General features: G+C 39.2%; 1 pseudogene; it reads right to left on the bottom strand.

Annotated features, from left to right (window-relative positions):
• LOC108717952 overlaps positions 1-22034 on the bottom strand; it is a 108746-nt pseudogene that overhangs the window by 5714 nt on the left and 80998 nt on the right.

Genomic DNA, 22034 nt, shown 5'->3' with positions numbered 1-22034 from the left:
TTTAAGGGGTTGTTCAACTTCAAACACTTTTTTTCAGTTCAGATGGTTTCAGATTATTCACCATAAATAAAGACTTTTACTTTCTATTTTCTATATGTGATGTTTATCTAATATTGAAGTGTTAAGTTTTGTTTTTCAACTTCTAAAGCAGCTCTGGGAGGGGGGGCAGTCGCCGACTCTTTAACTGTTCTAAATTGATGCATTTAGCGGCACAGTTATCAAGGGTCGAATTTCGAATTGATTTGAGTTATTTTTTAACTCCCTTAAATTCGAATGAATTCAAAATTCGACATGGCGAAATTTATTAATAAAATCAAATTATTAAAACTCGGACGAATTTAAATGACCCGAAAACTCAAATCAAATTCTATTAGAATTCGTTCAAACATCTCTGCAAACATCTCCCAATTGATCCCTGGAAGGTGAACGGCCCCTTTAAACTGTTCTAATTTGATACATTAGTGAATAAATAGTATAATCCCCAAAGGTTATTGTTATATTGATACAGTATTTGCTATCAGTCCACAGATTGATTTAGTGAGTTACTAGTCAAAAACACTAGAGAGAACAATAAAGTTTTATACGGTCAAAATGTTTTATACGGTCAAACATAAAAAGCAACTAAATAAAGCTGTTCTGTTGAACGTTCTCAGCTGAATAGAGAAAAAAATGTTTTGAAGGTGAACAACCTCTGTAAACTGTTGTTACCTTAAAACGAACAGGGCAGATGAATTATCAGGCACAGGGAGTTTTTACTCCCACAATCAGGTTTTTAAAAAAACTTGGCAAGTTTAATAGTCAGGCCACACGAGCAGATTCTTGGAGATTAGTCGCCCCAGCAACAAATCGCCTCTTCTTTGGGGGGGGACAATCTCCCCGAACTGCCTTCCCCCTGCCAGCTAAAATGAAAATCGCCTGCAGCAATGCACACACGTCGCTTCGTTTTCCGAAGTTGCCTCATAAGGAAACTTCGGGCGACTTTGGAAAATGAAGCGCCGCATGTGACATTAAGGGGCAGATTTATCCAGGGTCGAATTTAGAAGTAATCAGAGTTTTTTTTAACTCCCATAACTTTGAAATTCAAATAAAAAAGACCAATCGAAATTTATTATTAAAAAAAAAAAATTTAAGTTTTTAACTTTGGGTGAATAGGCTGTATTCGAATTGTTCGAATCAAAGTTTTAGCGCATTTCATCTAATTCGAATCAAAGTATTTGCCCCAAAAAACGTAAATTGACCGAATGACTCCAAATAGGGTCTAGGAGGTCTCCCATAGGCTAAAACCGCAATTCGGCAGGTTTTAGATGGCGAATGGTCGAAGTCAAAGATTTAAAGAGACAGTACATGATAAATTTCGATATTCTAATATTTAAATCTTTTCAAATTTTAATCAAATTTTCGCCTATTCGATACACATACACAAAAATAGTTTGAAATTCTAATTTTTTTATTTCGAATTTTCACTTTGACACTTGATAAATCTGCCCCTAAAACTTGAATACATCTTAAATAGATAACAGATATGGATGTCAGAAAGAAATGTCTGTATCTTCCTTTGCTTCACAAAAGCAATCAGTTTAGCTAGTTCATTTAATCATTGACTTGTTTGTGCACATGTTTTATAAAAGACAAATGCCGGGATTATCCAGTGTCATGACACCTACATTACCCAGGCTTTCCTACTGTTTGTGGATGGAGCTAGAAAAAAAAGAAAGCTACTTTATCAGGATTGTTTGCAGAGACAGTTGAAAACAAATTAGCAGTTCTACACATAAACTTACTGATAAGAATCCAAAATGAAAATGTAACAAGTCTCATTTAGATTATTGCTATTACTTTTCCTAGTGTGTGTCTGTGTGCATTTGAGAAACACTTAGGCTGGCCATAGACATAAAGATAGAGTCGTACGGAACGAAGATTCACAGATTTTCAGATTGTGTGTGAGTGCCCCAACATTTTTTGCACCATGGCAATTGGTCGTTCAGTCAATCAATCGGACAGGTTAAAAGATTTATATTGGCTAACGATAAGATCTCTGCATGTATTGCCTATCTGATGATATCAGTGGGTGACTGTCACTACAATCTGTCAGAGATAACTTTGCTATGATTGTTGTCTGTCAATTAATGGGCAGAACATTGTCTGATATGTTATTTATCCTACTTATTTTAAACGGAATGGTTAATGGTAGATCGTTTGACTGAAACGAAGGAGCGTTCGCCACACAAATAATAAAATCTACACGCCTATGTGGCCAGCTTTAGGTCACAAAATACAAGGGCATACTTCAAAATAGTGTGAACAATCCACAAGAGGAAGTACAAATGATTGTGCTTGTTTCATTGCTTTTCTTTTTTGAGTCAAACTATTGTACCACACATTACCTTCAGCCTGTAATGACCACACAAGATGTAAATGTAATGCTTAAAATGCAACATAGGTAGAAGTAATATAAAGCCAACAACTTGCCCATCAACAACAGAAAAACCGACACCCAATTCCCAACAGTTCTCTCACCCCAGACTCCCTTTTACTCCAACCCATTCTTTCCCTTCTGTGAACTGTTTTTACTATTTTCTAGGGATGCACTGAAACCACTATTTTGGATTGGGCCGAACCCCCAAATCTTTTGCAAAATATTTAGCTGAATACCGAACTGAATTTGCATAGGCAAATTAGGGGTGGGAAGGGGAAAACATTTTTTACTTCCTTGTTTTGTGTCAAAAAGTCACGAGATTTCCCTCCCTGCCCCTAATTGGGTTATGCAAATTAAGATTTGGATTCGGTCGGCCGGGCAGAAGGATTCGCCTAATCCAAATCCTGCTGAAAAAGGCCAAATCCTGGTCGAATCCCAAACCGAATCCTGGATTCGGTGCATCCCTACCACTTTCTCTTCCCAAGGTACCTCTTTTTTCTCCCCTCTCTGCTATGTTCTATTTACCAACTTGTGTGTGCGCTTACTCTTTTTTCCGCCTCTCTCTCCTTGATTGCTCCACCTACCTTTCCTGTCCATACCTGACCACAATGAATCCAGTATCAAATGATCACTATATTTAGTCACCTACAGAGTGTGGAAAGAGAGGTAGGTTAGAGCCATACATGTTTCTCATAGTCATTTCCCAGGCTGAATGAAAATTCATATTTGGCACATCCTATCCTACCCAGAAAAATTGGTTTGCACCCAAAGGAATATGTTGCGGCTTGCCATTCCAATGTAAATCATTGAGTTAACAGAATAAACACAGGCTTTATAGCAATGTAGAATGAGCTGTTGAGATGTATACGGTGCCTCAGAAAGCAAGCTTGGTATCACATTTTGGGAACAGTGGCCTAAACTACAAAATGGGAAAGGGAAGAAGAGAAGAGTGGGCAGAAAGCTGGTCGACTAGGACAGCTTCATTATCACTGTTGCAAAGCTGATATGTGGGAATTTTTATTTAACATGGATTATTTCCTTTCTCTTTCATTAACATGTAACTTTATAACATGCTCATTAGAATGGATTGGATTTTCTTTCTGTTCTATTAACATGTAACTATATATCATGCTCATTAGTAACAATCTCCACGAAGATGATTCTCATACTTAACAGGAAATTCTAGGCTTTGGTATTATTTGGAAAAGTTTCAAGATGACTCAAGCATTGTATTCAGAGGGATTTTACACCAGATATTCCTGTATAGCCAGAATTCCATTTTACAAATGGATTTTTTTTATTCCTTTATACATTGACTCAATGCACGTGAGGTAAAAATAAATATCTTACAGCTGAAAGAAAGCAAAAGGGACATGGTTGTTGTCCGTCCATGTCTCTCTTTAAAATGCATTAGAAAAACAGGTTGGCAAAATGGATAGCTTCTAAAAACAAGCACACAGAAATAAGAACTGGCCCAGCTAGTCTTAGGTTAGGATCAAACCAGATTGTTGGTGGTTTGAGCTGCCGTGTTCCTTATATAAGGTAGCTACAACAAAATGTGTTCTCTACATTAAAGGAAACATATTGTTTATAAAACAAGACTATGCCTGTGCCGGCAGCAATCAGGGGGGGGACAGGAGGGAGAGTTGTAGGGGGCCCTGAGGGTAAGGGGGGCCTGGCTACACCACACTTACTTGATTAGCCGGGCCCCCCATCTTTCAGAGAGCTGCTGACTTCGGGAAGGCATGAACATTTAAGGGGCCCTGGCCACCAATTTTCTCATAATGTGGGGGGGGGGCACGGCCACCAATTTTGGCCACCAGTTTTTTTTTCTCATGTGGGGTCCTAGCCACCAATATTTTTAATGGGGGGGGACCCTGGCAACAAATGTTTTTTTATGGGGGGTCCTGACCACCAATATCTTTTTCTTTTTATTAAAATGTGGGAACCCTAGCCACCAATATTTTTTTTTGTTTTTACTGTGAGAAGGGGGGCGGACCTGTAGGTGGGACTTGCAGTGGGTGCAGCCCAGGGGGCCCAGGAAATTTTGTCATATGGGGCCCTGCAATTTCTGATGGCGGTCCTGCCTGTGCATTATGCTCTTTTAAATATAGAAGTATTGTGCTTAGAAAATATGTTTTGGGTTACTTTTTTGAAAAATTCCCCCAAAACCTGCACCCAGAACCACTGCATTGGATTTCGGCCTCACACACTGAGATCCACTATATGTGGCACTAGCCTTAGCCCTGAGTGAAAGTTGATACCTATACCATTCATGATTACCTATAAGATTGGGGAGGGGGGGTTACTTATGCTATATGCCTCCTTTAACTTGCCACAAAGGACTGCTAGATTGCCAATAGTATTTTACACCTGTCAACTGATTACTGAAGTCACTCATTTTATGTAATTTTAATACCCAAAGGCAATGCTTACACAATCTCCGGATGACAAGAAGATGTAGTGTGTGCAAACAGCGCAATGTTATTTGCTACTGCACATGCAGTAATGTTTAAAGCCGGCAATAGCCTTCCTGAAGATTCTTACCCAAAGCTGATCTCTGCATTCACACGGGAAGGGAAAACCTTCTCCCTTCAGAGGGAGAAGCACTAAGGTTGAGCTCTATATTTTTTCAATAAAATATATGGCAAAGAGCTTCTTTTGTAAAGTTTTACCACTTTGGTAGGACTTTGCAAAAGGTGATTGTCACCTTAATGACTTAAAGGACAAGTTAACCCTACAACAAAAAATTGCCTAATGAAAGAAAACATAATTCTTAGCAGCTTTCTAATATACATTTATAAAAAAAGTTTCAGTGCTTTTAAAGTTATTAGTAAAAAACAATTGCTATTGAAAGTAACATTTTGTTACTTTTTAAACAGTGCTGCAAAAGTCTTAGTTTCCCAGCAAAGACAGGTCTGTTAATCAGCTGCTTTGTCTTGCATTGTTTCAACAGTCTGAGCCATCTGGGCAGAGAATAGCAAGAGACAGACAAACACTGCTTTCAATAGCAATATATATACAAATGACTTAAAAATCATAGACAATTTGTAATGAATGTATATAGCAAAGTTGCTTAGAATGTTTTCTTTTATTAGGCAAAAAAAAGTTTTTTTGGGTTGACATATCCTTTAAAGGAGAACTAAACTTTCCTAAAGTATCTGGCGTTGTCCAACCTCCCCTATCGCTCCCTGCGATGTTCATTCGTTTAAAAAAAAAAAAAAAAACCTTAAGAAAATCTCACCCTTAAATGCAGAGAATCTCCACAAAAACGTTTCTCAAACTTAACAGGAAATTCTAGGCTTTGGCATTATTTGGAAAAGTTTCAAGATGACTCAAGCATTGTATTCAGAGGGATTTTACACCAGATATTCCTGTATAGCCAGAATTCCATTTCACAAATGTATTTTTTTATTCTTTATACATTGACTCAATGTACGTGAGGTAAAAATAAATATCTTACAACTGAAAGAAAGCAAAAGGGGACATAGGTGTTGTCCATCCATAGAAACACGTCTCTCTTTAAAATGCATTAGAAAAACAGGTTGACAAGATGGATAGCTTCTAAAAACAAGCACACAGAAATAAGAACTGGCCCAGCTAGTCTTAGGTTAGGATCAAACCAGATTGTTGGTGGTTTGAGCTGCCGTGTTTCTTATATAAGGTAGCTACAACAAAATGTGTTCTCTACATTAAAGGAAACATATTGTTTATAAAACAAGACTATGCCTGTTTTTCCCCTGAAAAATGGAAAATGTGGGTTCTCCCTCTTAGATGGAATGAAAATCTTTTCAAACAATACAAACAAACAAACAAATATTGTATTATGCATGGTTCCATCTTATTGTAAATATATCACACAGTATATCAGCACTTGAAATATTTGAATCCTGTACATTATATATACTTTAATTCAAGTATAATTCTGGATCTATTGCCCCTAGGGCACTTAAGTAGGTGATATACTGTAGCTATATATCCCATTGTTATCTTGCCATCTCTAACATTAAGGCTCCTCTGTGGCCTCCAGCCAGGCCCGGCACACCAGATCATATTTCTGAGGACATCGTCTTGCAGTACAGGTGAGTTGTTTTTAGCAAGTTCAACCAGCCATTAAAAGTGGGTGGTTGGGGGGACATCCAATTCAGGAGAATACATTTCCTGGCATAGAACAGTAATGTACGAAAAATAATTCTCATGGCCGCCCTTGGGGTTACCTCATCTATTACACCAAGAATGCACACCTGAGGGGTTATCAGGTTGGGTAGTGCCGTTTTATCCTGAATACAGTTGAGAACCTGAGACCAGAAGGCTTGGATTCGGGGGCATGACCAGATGAGGTGTAGGTATGACGCCTCTGAGGCCCTACACTTAGGACACTGTGGTGAGTCGAGTCTGTTCATACAAAACAGCCTATTTGGAGTTAAGTGGAGTCTATGTAGGATCTTGAACTGAATCAATCTATCTCTGGTCGACACGAGATAGTCATAGGCCCTGTCAGTTGCCTCCTCCCAATCCCCATCCTCCAACCCTGGGATGTCCCTGCTCCAGGCTGCACCCGCTGCGTTAAATGGAGGCTTAATAGTAGCTAGGAGAAGTGAGTATATCCTGGTAACAAGTTTCTTGGTGGTAGGGGCTCTCAGGGCTGATTCTATCTCAGATGTTGTAAGGTTCATAGCGTTCCCTTGAAATTGAGAATTGGTGGCCTGTCTAAGCTGGAAATAGGAGAACCAGGGGAGAGATTCCTGTTTATGGACATGTTTAATTTCGGTCCTGGGGCGTATCATTCCATCCTTAACGAAGTCCCCTAGTGTATGTAGGCCCCATTGTGGCCATATTTTGTACTCTGCTATATGTTGCAGATGTGGGAGGAAGGAATTTCCCCATAGGGGTAGATGAGGCGACAGGAGGGGTAGTGCTAGATCGCAAACTTTAAGTGCTGCCACCCACGCTTTGTATGGAGTGATTATAACTGGTTGGGTTGTGTAAAAATCGGGGGATTTGCGAAATGGGATATATGAGAGTGACTCTATTGAGTTTGCCAAAGTGGCCTGTAGTGGGAAATTCGGATTATATGAATCTGGATTAAGCCACCAATGTATATAGTAAATCTGGGTTGCTAGTGAGTAAAAGTACCAATGTGGGAGGCCCAATCCCCCTTCGCTAACAGGAGCCCACAGTTTGGCTCTAGCAAACCAGGGGGGCTTGTTAGCCCAGAGAAACACTGTTTGGGCCATATCAATAGAGGTAAAGAAGGAACGGGGGATGGGAACAGGGGAATTGTGGAATATGTAAAGGAACTTGGGGAGAAATATCATTTTTAGAAGATTGGTCCTGCCCCAGATGGAAATGGGCAGATTAGCCCATACTTTCAGTTTGTCTTTCATAGTGGAGAGGATTGGCTCAAGATTAGAAGGTATCTTTAGGCGTCTAAATTCCTATGTACCACAATGCCAAGGTATTTGAACGAGTCCACCCAGATCAGAGGGGTGGGAGGGAATAGGTCGGGGTCGATGTTGGTATCGATAGAGAGTATGCTTGATTTTTCCCAATTGATTTTTAGCCCTGAATATTGTCCAAAGTGATCCACTACACTCAGGACCGCCTGAAGGGAGTCACCTGGGTTATCCAGATACAACAGTATGTCGTCAGCATATAGAGAGATGTGTTCTTCCACTCTCCACAGGCAGAGTCCTGTGATGTTGTTTGCCTGGCGGACCAGGACTGCCAGAGGCTCCGCTGCCAAGGCAAAAAGGAATGGTGATAATGGGCATCCCTGTTGGGTGCCCCTATAAAGGTTAAATACAGCTGATAGGCAGCCATTAGCGCTGACTCTCGCTACCAGTTGTTGGTATAATAGTTTCACCCATTTAATGAATTGGTCCCCCAAGCCAAATCTCCTCAAGATTTCCCAAAGGTATGGCCATTCTATAGAGTCAAACGCCTTAGCCGCATCCAGTGACACTACTACACGTGAGCCATGATTACTATGAGTTACATGTAAATTTGTAAATAGCCTTTGGATATTTACATTGGTAGATCTATTGGGCATAAATCCAGTTTGGTCTGGTTCCACTATTTCCTCCATAGTTTGCTTCACTCTGTTGGCCAGGACCTTAGCAAACACCTTGGCATCTGTGTTCAGCAGGGAGATAGGTCAGTAGGACTCGCATTTAAGAGGGTCCTTCCCTTCTGTCTGGATGACCACGATCACTGCCTCATTGAAGGAGGAAAGTTGTCTTCCTCAGTGGCATGTATTATAGTCTTGTGTAACCAGGGGGAGAGGATTTCACTGGAGGTTTTGTACCAGTCAGATGGAAGGCCATCAGGACCGGTTGTTTTGTTGGATTGAAGGGAGGCTATTGCATCTTGCACTTCTACTAAGGTAATAGGGACATTAAGGAGGGTATTTGCATGTGGTGACAGTTTGGGGAATCAGATATCATCAAGATAGTTTGTTAATTGTTCTGATGAGTAGTTGACTTTGGTGGCATACAAAGTTTGGTAGTAAGTTACTATGTTGCCTGAAGGGGAGGCAATTTTTGGGATAGTGTTGGATGGAGTTGGGGATTTAGAGAGATATGCTAGAATTGTCCCATTCTTCTCCCCTTTATCAAATGTTCTTTGGGAAGCATACAGCAATCTCTTTTGAGTCATTTTAACTCTAGTTTCTTCTAGCGTGATTTGTGCAGCCCTAAAGGTATGGAGTGTATCTGGTCCTACATTTTTAATAAAATTCTCTTCTGCCTCAGTCAGTGTTTTCTGTTTTTCTTTCAGTACCTGAGTGGCTTCTTATCTATTGCATTTATACTCTATTTCTCAGCAGGGCCTTGTTGTCCCAGACTCCACAGCAGACTACCACCCTGGTGAGAAGATGAAGGCCAAAGAGGAAGAGACCTGTAGGTAACTACAGTAGGTAGGTCCAAATTACCCTATCAACCATGCACAGATTTGAATAAGAGACTGGAATATGAATAGGAGAGGGCCTGAATAGAAATATGAGTAATACAATGTAGCTATAACAATACGTTTGCAGCCTCACTGATGGGGTTATTGACCCCATTTGAAAACTGGAAAGAGTCAGAATAAAAATGCAAATAGGAAACCCCAAATAGAGGATGGAATGGTGTTTCAGAATGAAAAAGCAAAATGACATTCAAGAACCTCTAAGTCACTATTAAAATGTTCAAAAAAATTATGATCATGTTGTATTAGAAATACTGATTGTTTCATGATACAACTTCTCCTTTCTTCACTTTCTTGTGGTTTTTATAAGACTTTCCCCTGGAAACTTTCATTTTGTTACAAAATTATTTACTGTAAGTAAAATTCATAATTTATCAGAAATTCAGCATTTCTGGCCTCTGCTTTAAACTGTAATAAAATTAATCCTAAATGATCCTTAAAGGGCACCTATCACATCAAAACAGTTTCCCCAACAAGAGGCAGGCTTACAAAGACCGCACTATATTTGGGGGAAACAACAGAATTTCTTCAAGAAAACCCCCTTTGTGAGCACTGTGCCCCCTGCACCAGCAGCCATGTTGAGGCACGTGCACATAATGCTAGCCAGCTTGCTTCATTATGCAGATGTGTGTGATGTAGGAATGTTGCCGGACCATATTTTTTATAATTTTGATGTGATATGTGCCCCTTAACCATTTTCTTGCTGTACATTTAAGAATGGAATACCAACAAAATTAGCTTTTCTTGCCATAAAGGATTAAAATCAGTGCCTAGTCAGAACTACCGGGGGGGCAACTACACCAGGGCCTGCCAGCAGTTTTGCATGAGCACCAAACAGCAGTGAAAATTGTCTTGGGATGGGGGGGTTCTTATATAACTATATAGCTTATAGATACGTTACTGGTGCCTACCCAAAGTTCTCGTCTCTGTTCACCTAGAAGTGGGGGATCATCAACCTCTTCCACGTCTATGAAATGGGGAACACCTTAAAGGTTGGTGGCAGACATGGTGATGTTGTGATGGCTGATTCAGTTTATGCCTTTAGGAATGGCTTGGATGATTTTTTGGACAGACATAATAGCAGAGGCTACTGTGATACTAAGCTCTATAGTTAGTATAGGTATGGGTATATAGAATGTATGTAAAAGTAGGGAGGGGTGTATGTGTATGGATGCTGGGTTTTCATTTGGAGGGGTTGAACTTGATGGACTTGTCTTTTTTCAACCCAAATTAACTATGTCACTATGTAACCATGTGATTCCCCTAAGGGCCAGGCCAGACGGGGCGTTTTTACTTTGGTTTTTAAAAAAAGCTCAGTCGGGCGTAAATACGCATAAACTGCAATACCACTGAAACTAATGGAAAACGCACTATGGCAATTCTCACAGGGCGCTTGCATGCTAAAATCCGCCAAGGGACACCAGTATTGTTTTTTTTTTTAGCAGAAATGCCAATATGTCAAGAAACTACCAAATCAATAGACTCTATGGGATCTGCAAGTTTAAAACCACACTTTACGTAAATACACAGCGTGCTTTAAATATGGCGTGTGTAGGCAGCCATCTCAGGTCATTTTTCCTGGTCATGTTCTTTCAGAAAGAGCCAGTGCTGCTTTCTGACAGGCTATTGTTCCTCCTACTCAATCGCAGGGGGACATGGATTTTTACTACTGAGGGCTGTTCTCATATCTGCCAGGGAGCTGTTATCTGGTTACCTTCCCATTGTTCGGCTGCTGGGCTGCTGGGGGGGGGGGGGTAAGGGAGGGGAGTGATATCACTCCAACTTGCATTTCAGCAGTAAAGAGTGACTGAAGTTTATAAGAGCACAAGTCAGGCCATCTGAGAAACTGACTATGTCTAGCCCTATGTCAGATTTCAAAATTAAATGTAAAAAAATAATTTTGCTCTTTTGAAAAATGAGCAGCAGTATTAATTGATGCATTTTGGAAAAAAGACTTTTTCCCCCATGACAATATCCCTTTAATGATAAAAAGCAGAATTGCAATAATCTGATAAAACAGCCTTCAAATTCCATCCCTTTCTATTCCAGTGTGGACAACTGCTTCAAACATCACCCACTCAGTGGCGGAACTACCGGGGGTGCAGAGGGTGCGGCGGTACCAGGGCCCTGGCCCCTGCACCCCCGATGGGGCCCGCAACCCAACAGAGGGATAAAATTGTTTCCAGATTTTCAAATGCACGCTCCTCCAGTGGCGCACTATGTGTGACGTCACCGGCGGCGCAGGGTTGCGGCGCCAATATTCATCTTGGTTTTGGCAGCCCCTGCCCTTCCCCCTCGGCTCTCTGGCAGCTCTGGCCTGGCTCTTATCGCAGAGCTTTTGAACTGCATCGTAGAGAGGAAGGGGGGGCCAGGGGCCATGCCTTAAATAGTATCTAATAATCTAACTGCCCCAACACGATGCGGCTTTGCGTGCGTGCATGCGTCAATGACGTCATTTACATGGCTGCAAGGCAGAGAGAGGCAGAGTTCTGGCGCGTTAGTGTGCCTCGCACCAAAGACATTTGAACAGGGCTTGTTCTATGATGCTTCCTGCTGGCACAGGTACAGATCTGGCTGGGGGATACTGTATATTTTATGCTGCTACTGAAGGCAAATGTACATATTGGGGGCAATATGATCTGATGTATTTTGGGCTGCTGCTGGCACAGGTAAAGATTAGGGTCACTATGGGCTTGTTGGCACAAGTACAGGGGGCAATATTATAGCTGTTGGGCTTGCTGGCACAGGTACATTGGGGCAATATAATGGCTGCTGGCACAGGTACATTGGGACAATATGGTGGCTGCTGGCACAGGTACATTGGGGTAATATGGTGGCTGCTGGCACAGGTATATTGGGGCAATATAATGACTGCTGGCACAGGTATATTGGGGCAATATGGTGGCTGCTGGCACAGGCACATTGGGGCAATATGGTGGCTGCTGGCACAGGTACATTGGGGCAATATGACTGCTGGCACAGGCACATTGGGGCAATATGGTGGCTGCTGGCACAGGTATATTGGGGCAATATGGTGGCTGCAGGCACAGGTACATTGGGGCAATATAATGGCTGCTGGCACAGGCGCATTGGGGCAATATGGTGGCTGCTGGCACAGGTACATTGGGGCAATATAATGGCTGCTGGCACAGGTACATTGGGGCAATATGGTGGCTGCTGGCACAGGTATATTGGGGCAATATAGTGGCTGCTGGCACAGGCACATTGGGGCAATATGGTGGCTGCTGGCACAGGTACATTGGGGCAATATAATGGCTGCTGGCACAGGCACATTGGGGCAATATGGTGGCTGCTGGCACAGGTATATTGGGTCAATATGGTGGCTGCTGGCACAGGCACTTTGGGACAATATGGTGGCTGCTGGCACAGGCACATTGGGGCAATATGGTGGCTGCTGGCACAGGCACATTGGGGCAATATGGTGGCTGCTGGCACAGGTACAGATTTGGGGCAATATGGATTGGTTGTTGCTGGTGCAGGTACAGATTTTGGGGCAATACCTTGGCTGCTGCTGCTGCTGGCACAGGTACACAGATTACTGGGGCCAATATGAGGGATTTTTGACCCCATCTGAACAACAATGACTTGTAAGGCTATACATTTATTGTTATTGGTACTTGTTTTTTTTTTTATTCTGGCTCTCTGCAATTCATATTGTAATATTTCATTCAAATCAATTCATAGTTGCTAGGGTAATTTGGTCCCTAGCAACCAGACTGCTGAAATTGCAAACTGGACAGCTGCTGAATAAAAAGCTAGATAACGCAAACCGCAAATAAAAAACATTAAAAAACCAATTGCAAATTTTCTAAGAAAATCCCTCTGTGCACCATATTAAAGTTAATGTAAAGGTGAACAACCCCTTTAATGCTGCACTGATTAACCCTTGTCATTAACACAGAAAAAAATGTATTTCAGACTCCTTTGCTTATATCCTTTGAGTACAGGTATGGGACCTGCTATCCAGAATACTCAGGACCTGGGGGTTTCCAGATAATGGATTTCCGTAATTTCAATCTTCATACCTTAAGTCTACTAGAAAATCACATATACATTAAATAAATTCAATAGGCTGGTTTTGCTTCCAATAAGGATTAATTATATCTTAGTTGGGATCAAGTACAATCTTCTGTTTTATTATTACACAGAAAAAGGAAATTGTTTTTAAAAAGCTGAATTATTTGATTATAATGGAGTCTATGGGAGACTGTGTTCCAATCCAATGCACGGGGGGGGCGGGGTCGCGCAGGGGGGCCTAGTTGTACATTTACATACCAGGGCCCTTAGGAGTCTAGTTACGCCACTGCACCCACTGACATAATTTTCAAGGTTGAGAGATCAACTGTTTTAATGTGTATAGCACAGACATATTCTGCAGCATTTCACAGAAGTTATACATCATTTACATCAGCGCTCTCCAACTTCTGTGGTACAGAGGGCCGGAATTTTTCTGGGCTACATGGTGGAGGGCCGATAATGGAAGCCAGTGTTACCTACTCCCTGTTTTTAAACCACACCCACTTAAACCACACCCATGTTACAAGACCATGTCCACATTAAAGGTGGCAGCACACCAAAAAACCAAATGATTGGTGCTCACTGCAGGGATTTAACTTATCACTCATATGTGAAAAAAAGTTAGGTCATATTAAGACATATATGTATGCCTCCTCCTCCCCTGTGTATAATACAGTACCCCAGCACATGATTAAACACCTTAGGGGCCCCTAACAATAATTTTCAAATGCTAACAAACCCCCAGAACAAATACCAGGCTTATGTTCCACAGGCAGAGCAGGGCCCACACAGGGAGCATAGGGCTGGCAGAGTATGGCACACACAGGGAGCATAGGGAAGGCAAAACAGAGCAGGAGACTGTGAAACCTATCAGGACCACTCTAAAATGGACTACATACAGTTACACAGTGCTGGTGCTTCAGCAGTTTGAAAAGGTGTAATAGGTGAACAATGTGGGCAGTTTCAGACTGGGTCTCAGGTGTGAACAGTTATAGGTCTTTACGGTGTAAACAATAGAGGTGTCACTAGTGTGAACAATACAGGGGGATTACATGTGTGAACACTACAGGGATTAGTTTGAATTTGAGGTTTAAACTATGCAGGGGCCAGTTAATCTCTGTAGTGATACCTTTTAAATTTTATACACGGTAAACAGACACAGAAGGCAGACTTTCATGTGGGGGGCCACGGGCTGCATGAGGCCTGCGGGCCGCCAGTTGGACAGCCCTGATTTACATCATTACATGTCCGAGCTTTTTATTATGCAATTTCAGCAATCTGGTGGCGAGGGTTCAAACCATGTACTGTTTTGAATAAAAGACTGGAATATGAATAGGAGAGGGCCTAAATAGAAAGATGAGTAATAAAAAGTAGCAATAGCAATAAATGTGTAGCCTTTCAGAGAATTTGATTTTAGATTTGGTCAGTGACCCCCATGTGAATGTTGGAAAGAGTCAGAAGAAGAAGGCAAATAATTCAAAAACGATACAAAAGAGAAAAAGTAGACCGACTGAAAAGTTGGCCATTCTATAACATACTAAAAGTTAATTTAAAGGTTAACCACCCTTTGATCCACAAACTGAAGATGCGGTAACAGTCTGTAAATGCATATTTTCTTGTACCTTGGTAAGGGAATTAAACGTCTGAAAACCTATTAATGTAGTGTGCTGTTCTATAATTATGCACGGGACTCAAGCACAAGTATTAAGAACAGAGAGTAATCTGTCAGATTGTTGGGAGTACAGTATGGCAAATCTTCAAGGTGTGTAGGCTGGATATGTGCCCAACAGTTAGGTTCTTGACAAGGTGTTGTATTTAGCCATATAATTAGTTGCCTGAGGTCTCCACAAAGCTATAGATGAGTAACAATGCATTACCTTATCCTTCTCTAGAAAAACAATTTTTAACGATCTGTAGGTGAAATTGTAGTCACAATAATGTAAAATAATAAAGTATAGTTAAGGGTATGAATACAGATAATACATAAAATACAAATATGCCTTACAAAACATTGTCTATAAATTTCACCTTCTATGGATAGAATATTGTTTTACCCTTTCTCTTCCCTTTTTTTCTTTTTTTCTTTTTACCTCACCCTCATTTTTAAAGGTAAATTAAAGCCATAATAAGGATTATACTAGATACAATGTCCTTAATGGAGAAGACGTATAAAGACTTTGTAACAGTACATACTTTGATGTAATTATGTAACACTTGCTAGTTTAATCCAAATTACACTTATACATTAATTTGGTCTGTGGTCCATATTTGCAGACAGAAGAGGAAATAGCAGTTGGTCTCATTGTCATATCTGCTGTTGCCTTTCACTTGTGGTAAAAGTATGCACCACCGATCAAATTTTCCATCTGGACAGACTGATTGCAGGACAATCCAAACTACCATAGTTAGGCACTCCTACATACAAAGATAGACGGTAATGTCAAAAGCAGCCAAATTCCATTTGTATATGGTATGGCCAGTTTTAGAATGATATTAAGACTTTAGAGAATGAATAACGAGAAATTTGAAGGAAAATTTAAAAAATTACCAAGATAAAAGTAAGAAAATTAAAGGCCATATAGAACCATTTTTGAGGTATCCTGAAACAATGACTGATTGATACAGAAAATGTGTAAATTTGACCACACCCACGGATAGCCAAATTTCAATAATAAAACCTCCCTGATTTAAAGCAAATTGGCTTTGATCATAATGTTAATATGTATTAAAGAATTACCGTCACCAACAAAATCTTTTTTTTTTTTTTTTAATTATTCTATTTTATTTTTTTTATATTTCAAAATGGAATCTGTTTTCATAAAATGCTCAAAAGCAGTGGCGTTTTTTCCTTATAGGTTTGAAGCTATCCGACATCACTCGCACAGGCATTTTTAAATATAAAACAGCTTGTATGTGCATTTTTGTTCTCAGAGACCACCTGAACCAGTGGTTTCAATTAAAAGTCAATGGGATGTATTAAGATAATTCTCTACTAGCTATGCACTACAGCAGAGACAATTCCCAATATGTAATAGCCCTTACCATGCTTTGAGCACCCAGACCAACGCAATGTAAGATTTATAAGTATTATTCCAGTCATTTTGATATTCAGTTGCAGGACCAGAAATGAAAGTTTTCTATTGATATTACTAAAGCAAAAAAAGCCTTGATGTTATACTTTTAACTGTTACAGAGCAATGCTTTATACCATGGCTAATCTATCATAATTATAGTCCAAGAAGAGGGGTAAAAACAAAAGCCTGCAGCAAAGTTTCTTCTTAATGTACTTTCTCACCAAATTACACTTGTACCCACCTAGCACGTTTTAGCCCAAAGAAAGCAACACACAAGATTTAATAATGAAATAAAAACATGGGAAGATGGGAATATCTTGCCAAGAAATTAAAGGAGGTGATAATATTCAGATCATCAAACAGAGAACATAATAAAAGACTTCTTTCATCTGCCAAGGTAGAATATCTTACCTGTTTCACATCTTCAAAGGGAATACTATAATAGCAGCCTTTTTATACATGTGAATCTGCAGGTAACATCTGTGGTTTTTAGTTCCCTATTGCTCCACCCCTATAGCCTGTCAATTATTGACAAGAAAACCCATGACTGATCCCCACCACAGTGCTTTCTTCTGTAAGATTTAATGTAGGCTTCAGAGATTCTTAGCTGTCTGTGGGTTTGATCACATATTGCCCAAACCAGGTGTCTCTCCTTTTAATTTTCTTATTTTCTATGCTGCAGAAAGTGGCAATGATACAATAACAGTCACTATAGGGACAAATGCAGATGAGTGGCAAATGCAAATCATGGAACATGCATATTATACTATATGCAGATTATAATATATGTTTTACTATATATTCTCATAGTCATGTCATTTTGTTTGTCAATTACTGTAGAGAGAGAAACAATAGTCTCAGAAAGCATATAAGAAAATGGGCAAAAATCTACAATTATGGCAGTCGCATAATATTACTTGGAATACAGGTATGGGATTTGTTATCCAGAAACTCGTTATCCAGAAAGCTCTGAATTACAGAAAGACCATCTACCCTAGTCTCCATTTTATCCAAATATGCCAATTTTTAAAAAGCATTTCCCCTTTCTCAGTAATAATGAAACAGTACCTTGTATTTGATCCAGACTAAGATATAATTAATCTTTATTGGATGACGATCCAAATTATGGAAAGATCTGTTATCCAGAAAACCCCAGGTCCCAAGCACTCTGGATAACAGGTCTCATACCTGTACTAAATAAAGGTGTACCTTCTGTAGGAACTGCTGCAGGACAGACTTCTCTTACTAGATCACCAAGTGTATGAGGCCTCCCATTATTGGCCACAGGTCGAAATAACTTTTGAATAAAGGGTCTTTCATTGACTGCCTGTTGAAAGATAGACTGGTATTAGCACCAGAAACAATGATACAATAATTTTAAATAAAGTCAATCTAAACAAAAAATGTTACTGTTTGATGTCCACCTTCAGAAAAGTCTCTTAAAATCAAAAAATTCCCATATCTCAATTAATATTTACCATATGGTTAATTTAAAAATCATACTTTTTTCTATATACGTATATCTCACTGGGGAACAGTTGGGTTGCACCTGACTGCACCAGGCACAAATATGCTGCAATTCTTGGAAAGAAATTGGGGAATCAACATAGTATTTTGTACTCCTTCAGTACAAAACCCCTATGATCTCTTCCTTGGATATCAGGTAGCCAAGCCAGTAAAAAGAGAAAATAATGTATTATGTGCATCAAATTGCAAGTTTGGCCACTGATCCCTATGCTCTTTTAGCCATACAACTGCATCCTATACAGTATGTACAGACCTGTTAACCAGAATGCTTGGGACCTGGGGCTTTCCAGATAATGGATCTTTCCGTAATTTGGATCTTCATACCTTATGTCTAATAGAACATCATGTAAACTTGAAATAAACGAATAGACTGGGGTTGCTTCCAATTAGGATGAATTATATCTTAGTTTGGATCAAGTACAAGCTACTGTTTAAGTATTACAGACAAAAAGGAAATACGTTTTAAAAATTCAGATTATTTGGATTTAATGGAGTCTATGGGAGATGGCCTTTCCATAATTCAGAGCTTTCTCAGTAACTGGTTTCCAGATAACGGATCCCATGCCTGTACTCTTATACTCCTACTCATGGAGTCTGGACATAACAATCAAAGCCTAACATTCACTGTTTTCTTTATTTCTTTTACTTCTTCTAATAGGGCACTACCATAATAAAGCCATGTTTTGGATTGCATTCTAATAATGTGCAAAATCAATGTGTATTTCTTTTTAACCAAGATGCAAACTCTTTATTTTATGAAAATACAGCACAGAAAAAAGGACAAAAGGAAAACAGTTATTTACCAACACACCCAAACAAATGAAACTGTTATTAATGGGCCTGTCTGGCCAAGAGAAGCCAGCCAAGAGAGAAAGAAATTGAAGAAATTGCAAAAAGATACTGGCCCATTATTCATCAGGATAAAGTGTTTGGTAAATTATTTGCAGAAATACCCATGCTTGTCTACAGAAGGGGCATGACTATAGGGGACAAACTATGTAAATCTAGCAAATGTTGTAAAGTACATGAGAATTTTTATTCTTATTTGTGAAAATTGTTTTGCTCTTTGTGACTTTCTCCCATAAGTGCTTTAGTGTCAAGGAAACAAAAGGATGGAGGTCCTTGTACTTTAGAGCTAACAATCTAAATGGGAGGGTAACAAATATGCAGATATTTAAGTGCTCTATGTTACAGTAGGCGACACTACCATATAAGTGTCAGTTCCCACCCAGTCCCCCCAATCTCTCACTTTGCCTGTAGAAATTATATTGAAGATAGGGTAATCTTATTGTATGCGCTGGATGCAAGATACATTTGTATATGGATGGTAGGACTACAAGGAGTTATAGCTACCAAACCTTTGATTGCTGAGTGGGCACTAACTTTGCTATTATTATACATGTATGGGACCTGTTATCCAGAAAGCCTGGGACCTGGGGTATTCCGGATTAGGGGTCTTTCTGTGATCTGGATCACCATATTTTAAAGGGATACTGTCATGGGAAAAAAACAATTTTTCAAAATGAATCAGTTAATAGTGCTGCTCCAGCAGAATTCTGCACTGAAATCCATTTCTCAAAAGAGCAAACAGATTTTTTTATATTAAATTTTGAAATATGACATGGGGCTAGACATTTTGTCAATTTCCCAGCTGCCCCTGGTCATGTGACTTGTGCCTGCACTTTAGGAGAGAAATGCTTTTTGGCAGGCTGCTGTTTTTTCTTCTCAATGTAACTGAATGTGTCTCAGTGGGACATGGGTTTTTACTATTGAGTATTGTTCTTTGATCTACCAGGCAGCTGTTATCTTGTGTTATGGAGCTGCTATCTGGTTACCTTCCCATTGTTCTTTTGTTTGGCTGCTGGGGGGGGAAAAGGGAGGGGGTGATATCACTCCATCTTGCAGTACAGTAGTAAAGAGTGATTGAAGTTTATCAGAGCACAAGTCACATGACTTAGGGCAGCTGGGAAATTGACAATATGTCTAGCCCATTGTCAGATTTCAAAATTGAATATAAAAAATCAGTTTGCTCTTTTGAGAAATGGATTTCAGTGCAGAATTCTGCTGGAGCAGCATTATTAACGGATTCATTTTGGAAAAAAAATTTTTTCCCATGACAGTATCCCTTTAAGTCTATTAAAAATCATTAACATTAATTATATCTTAATTGGGTCAAGTACAATGTACTGTTTTATTATTACAGTGAAAAAGGAAATGTGGTTTATAATTTAGAATTATTTTGTTAATTTAGAGTATATGGGAGATGACCTTCCCATAATTCTGACCTTTCTGGATAACGGGCTTCCGGATAATAGATCATAATTGATCCTACTTGTACTAAAACTGAAAAGCTCACAAAATGCCAGAAGTGACCAAGAGGCACAACCTTTACTTGTCTAATTTAATTTATTAACTTCATTAACTTTTATTAGTGGGTGTCAAACTTCACAATTTGATAGTCTGGGGATACTAGCAGTTATTCCCATAATCAAAAGTGCAAATACAGGTATGGGACCTGTTATACAAAATGCTCGGGACCTGAGGTTTTCCGGATAATGGATATTTCTGTAATTTGGGTCTTCATGCCTTAAGTCTACTAGAAATATATTTATAACATTAAATAAACCCAATAGGCTGGTTTTGCTTCCAATAAGGATTAATTATATCTTAGTTGGGATCAAGTACAAGTTACTGTTTTATTATTACAGAGAAAAAGGAATTAATTTTTAAAAATGTGGATTATTTGGATAAAATGGAGTCTATGGGAGACAGCCATTACATAATTCGGAGCTTTCTGGATATCGGGTTTCCGGATAAGGGATCCTTTTTTCGAGATGGTTTGCATTAAGACAAATTAGGTTGTTTTTTACTGACATGCTCTGATCATATTTCTTCCCATATAATAATTCTTTACTGTGAAATGATCATTTGCACCTGTGATTAACTATTTAAAAGAGTGTAAGTGCACAACCTCATTAAGATTATAAACCATCAGTACGATCAGTTTTTATTTAGTATATGAATACAGGTATGGGTTAAATTTTCTGGAAACCCGTTATCCAGAAAGTACCAAATTAAGGAAAGGCCATTTCCTATAAACACATAATTCCTTTAAACAAATAATTCAAAACTTGAACTTGATCCTAACTAAGATATACAGTAATTAATCCTTATTGGAGAAAAACAATTGTATTGGGTTTATTTAATGTTTAAATGTTTTTTAGCATGTGTAGCAAGTTTGGTGATCCATATTATGAAAAGATGTCTTATCTGGAAAACCCCAGGTCCCGAGCATTCTGGATAACGGGTCTCATACCTGTATGTGGATCCAAACAGAGTGGCACAAAAATACATATATTTCATTGGGTGAGAAGCAACATTCTTTTTTTTATGATACATACTGATGGAGTGGTCCTGATAGAGTGGTGGTGGGCTGGTTAGCATTAAATTCCTCATCTGGTCAAAGTGTAATGGTACATGATGTGTTACATTGGCCACAAGGAAAATTTACTCCACATGGGCAAAAATGCATAGAAAATACCTCAATGACATTTTCTTGTGATTGCAAGATTCTACTGTTTTACCCGATGATATTCCCATTAACCATAGCAAAACGTTCCTTTTGGTTGCATAAGTAAATATTATACTTACCAATTTAAATTTAGACATACTTTGTCAAGTGAACTAAAATACTAGTCAATAAAACAAAAAATCCAAATATTTATGAGTTCTTTGTTGCCAAAACAATGCTGTATTTTTATAGTAACCTTAAAGGGGATCTGTTACACCAAGAAATACATTTAAAGCCTGATGAGCAAAATACAGTGGGTAACACATCACCTTTACAGTGATAAAAAACACCACCATTTCAATCTACCCAGAAATACACATTTGCTGAAAAAAATGCACTTTTCCTATGTAGAAAACCTAATATTTCAAATATGTTTCTAAATCATGATATATTTCTTTCTAAAGATTTCAATGATCTTTTTGTTTTTCGTGTTTACACATTC

Source organism: Xenopus laevis, chromosome 5S (assembly GCF_017654675.1).
Source record: "Xenopus laevis strain J_2021 chromosome 5S, Xenopus_laevis_v10.1, whole genome shotgun sequence".
Classification (NCBI taxonomy): domain Eukaryota; kingdom Metazoa; phylum Chordata; class Amphibia; order Anura; family Pipidae; genus Xenopus; species Xenopus laevis.
Note: the sequence above shows the minus strand (reverse complement) of the source record. Positions and strands in the feature narration are given on the sequence as shown.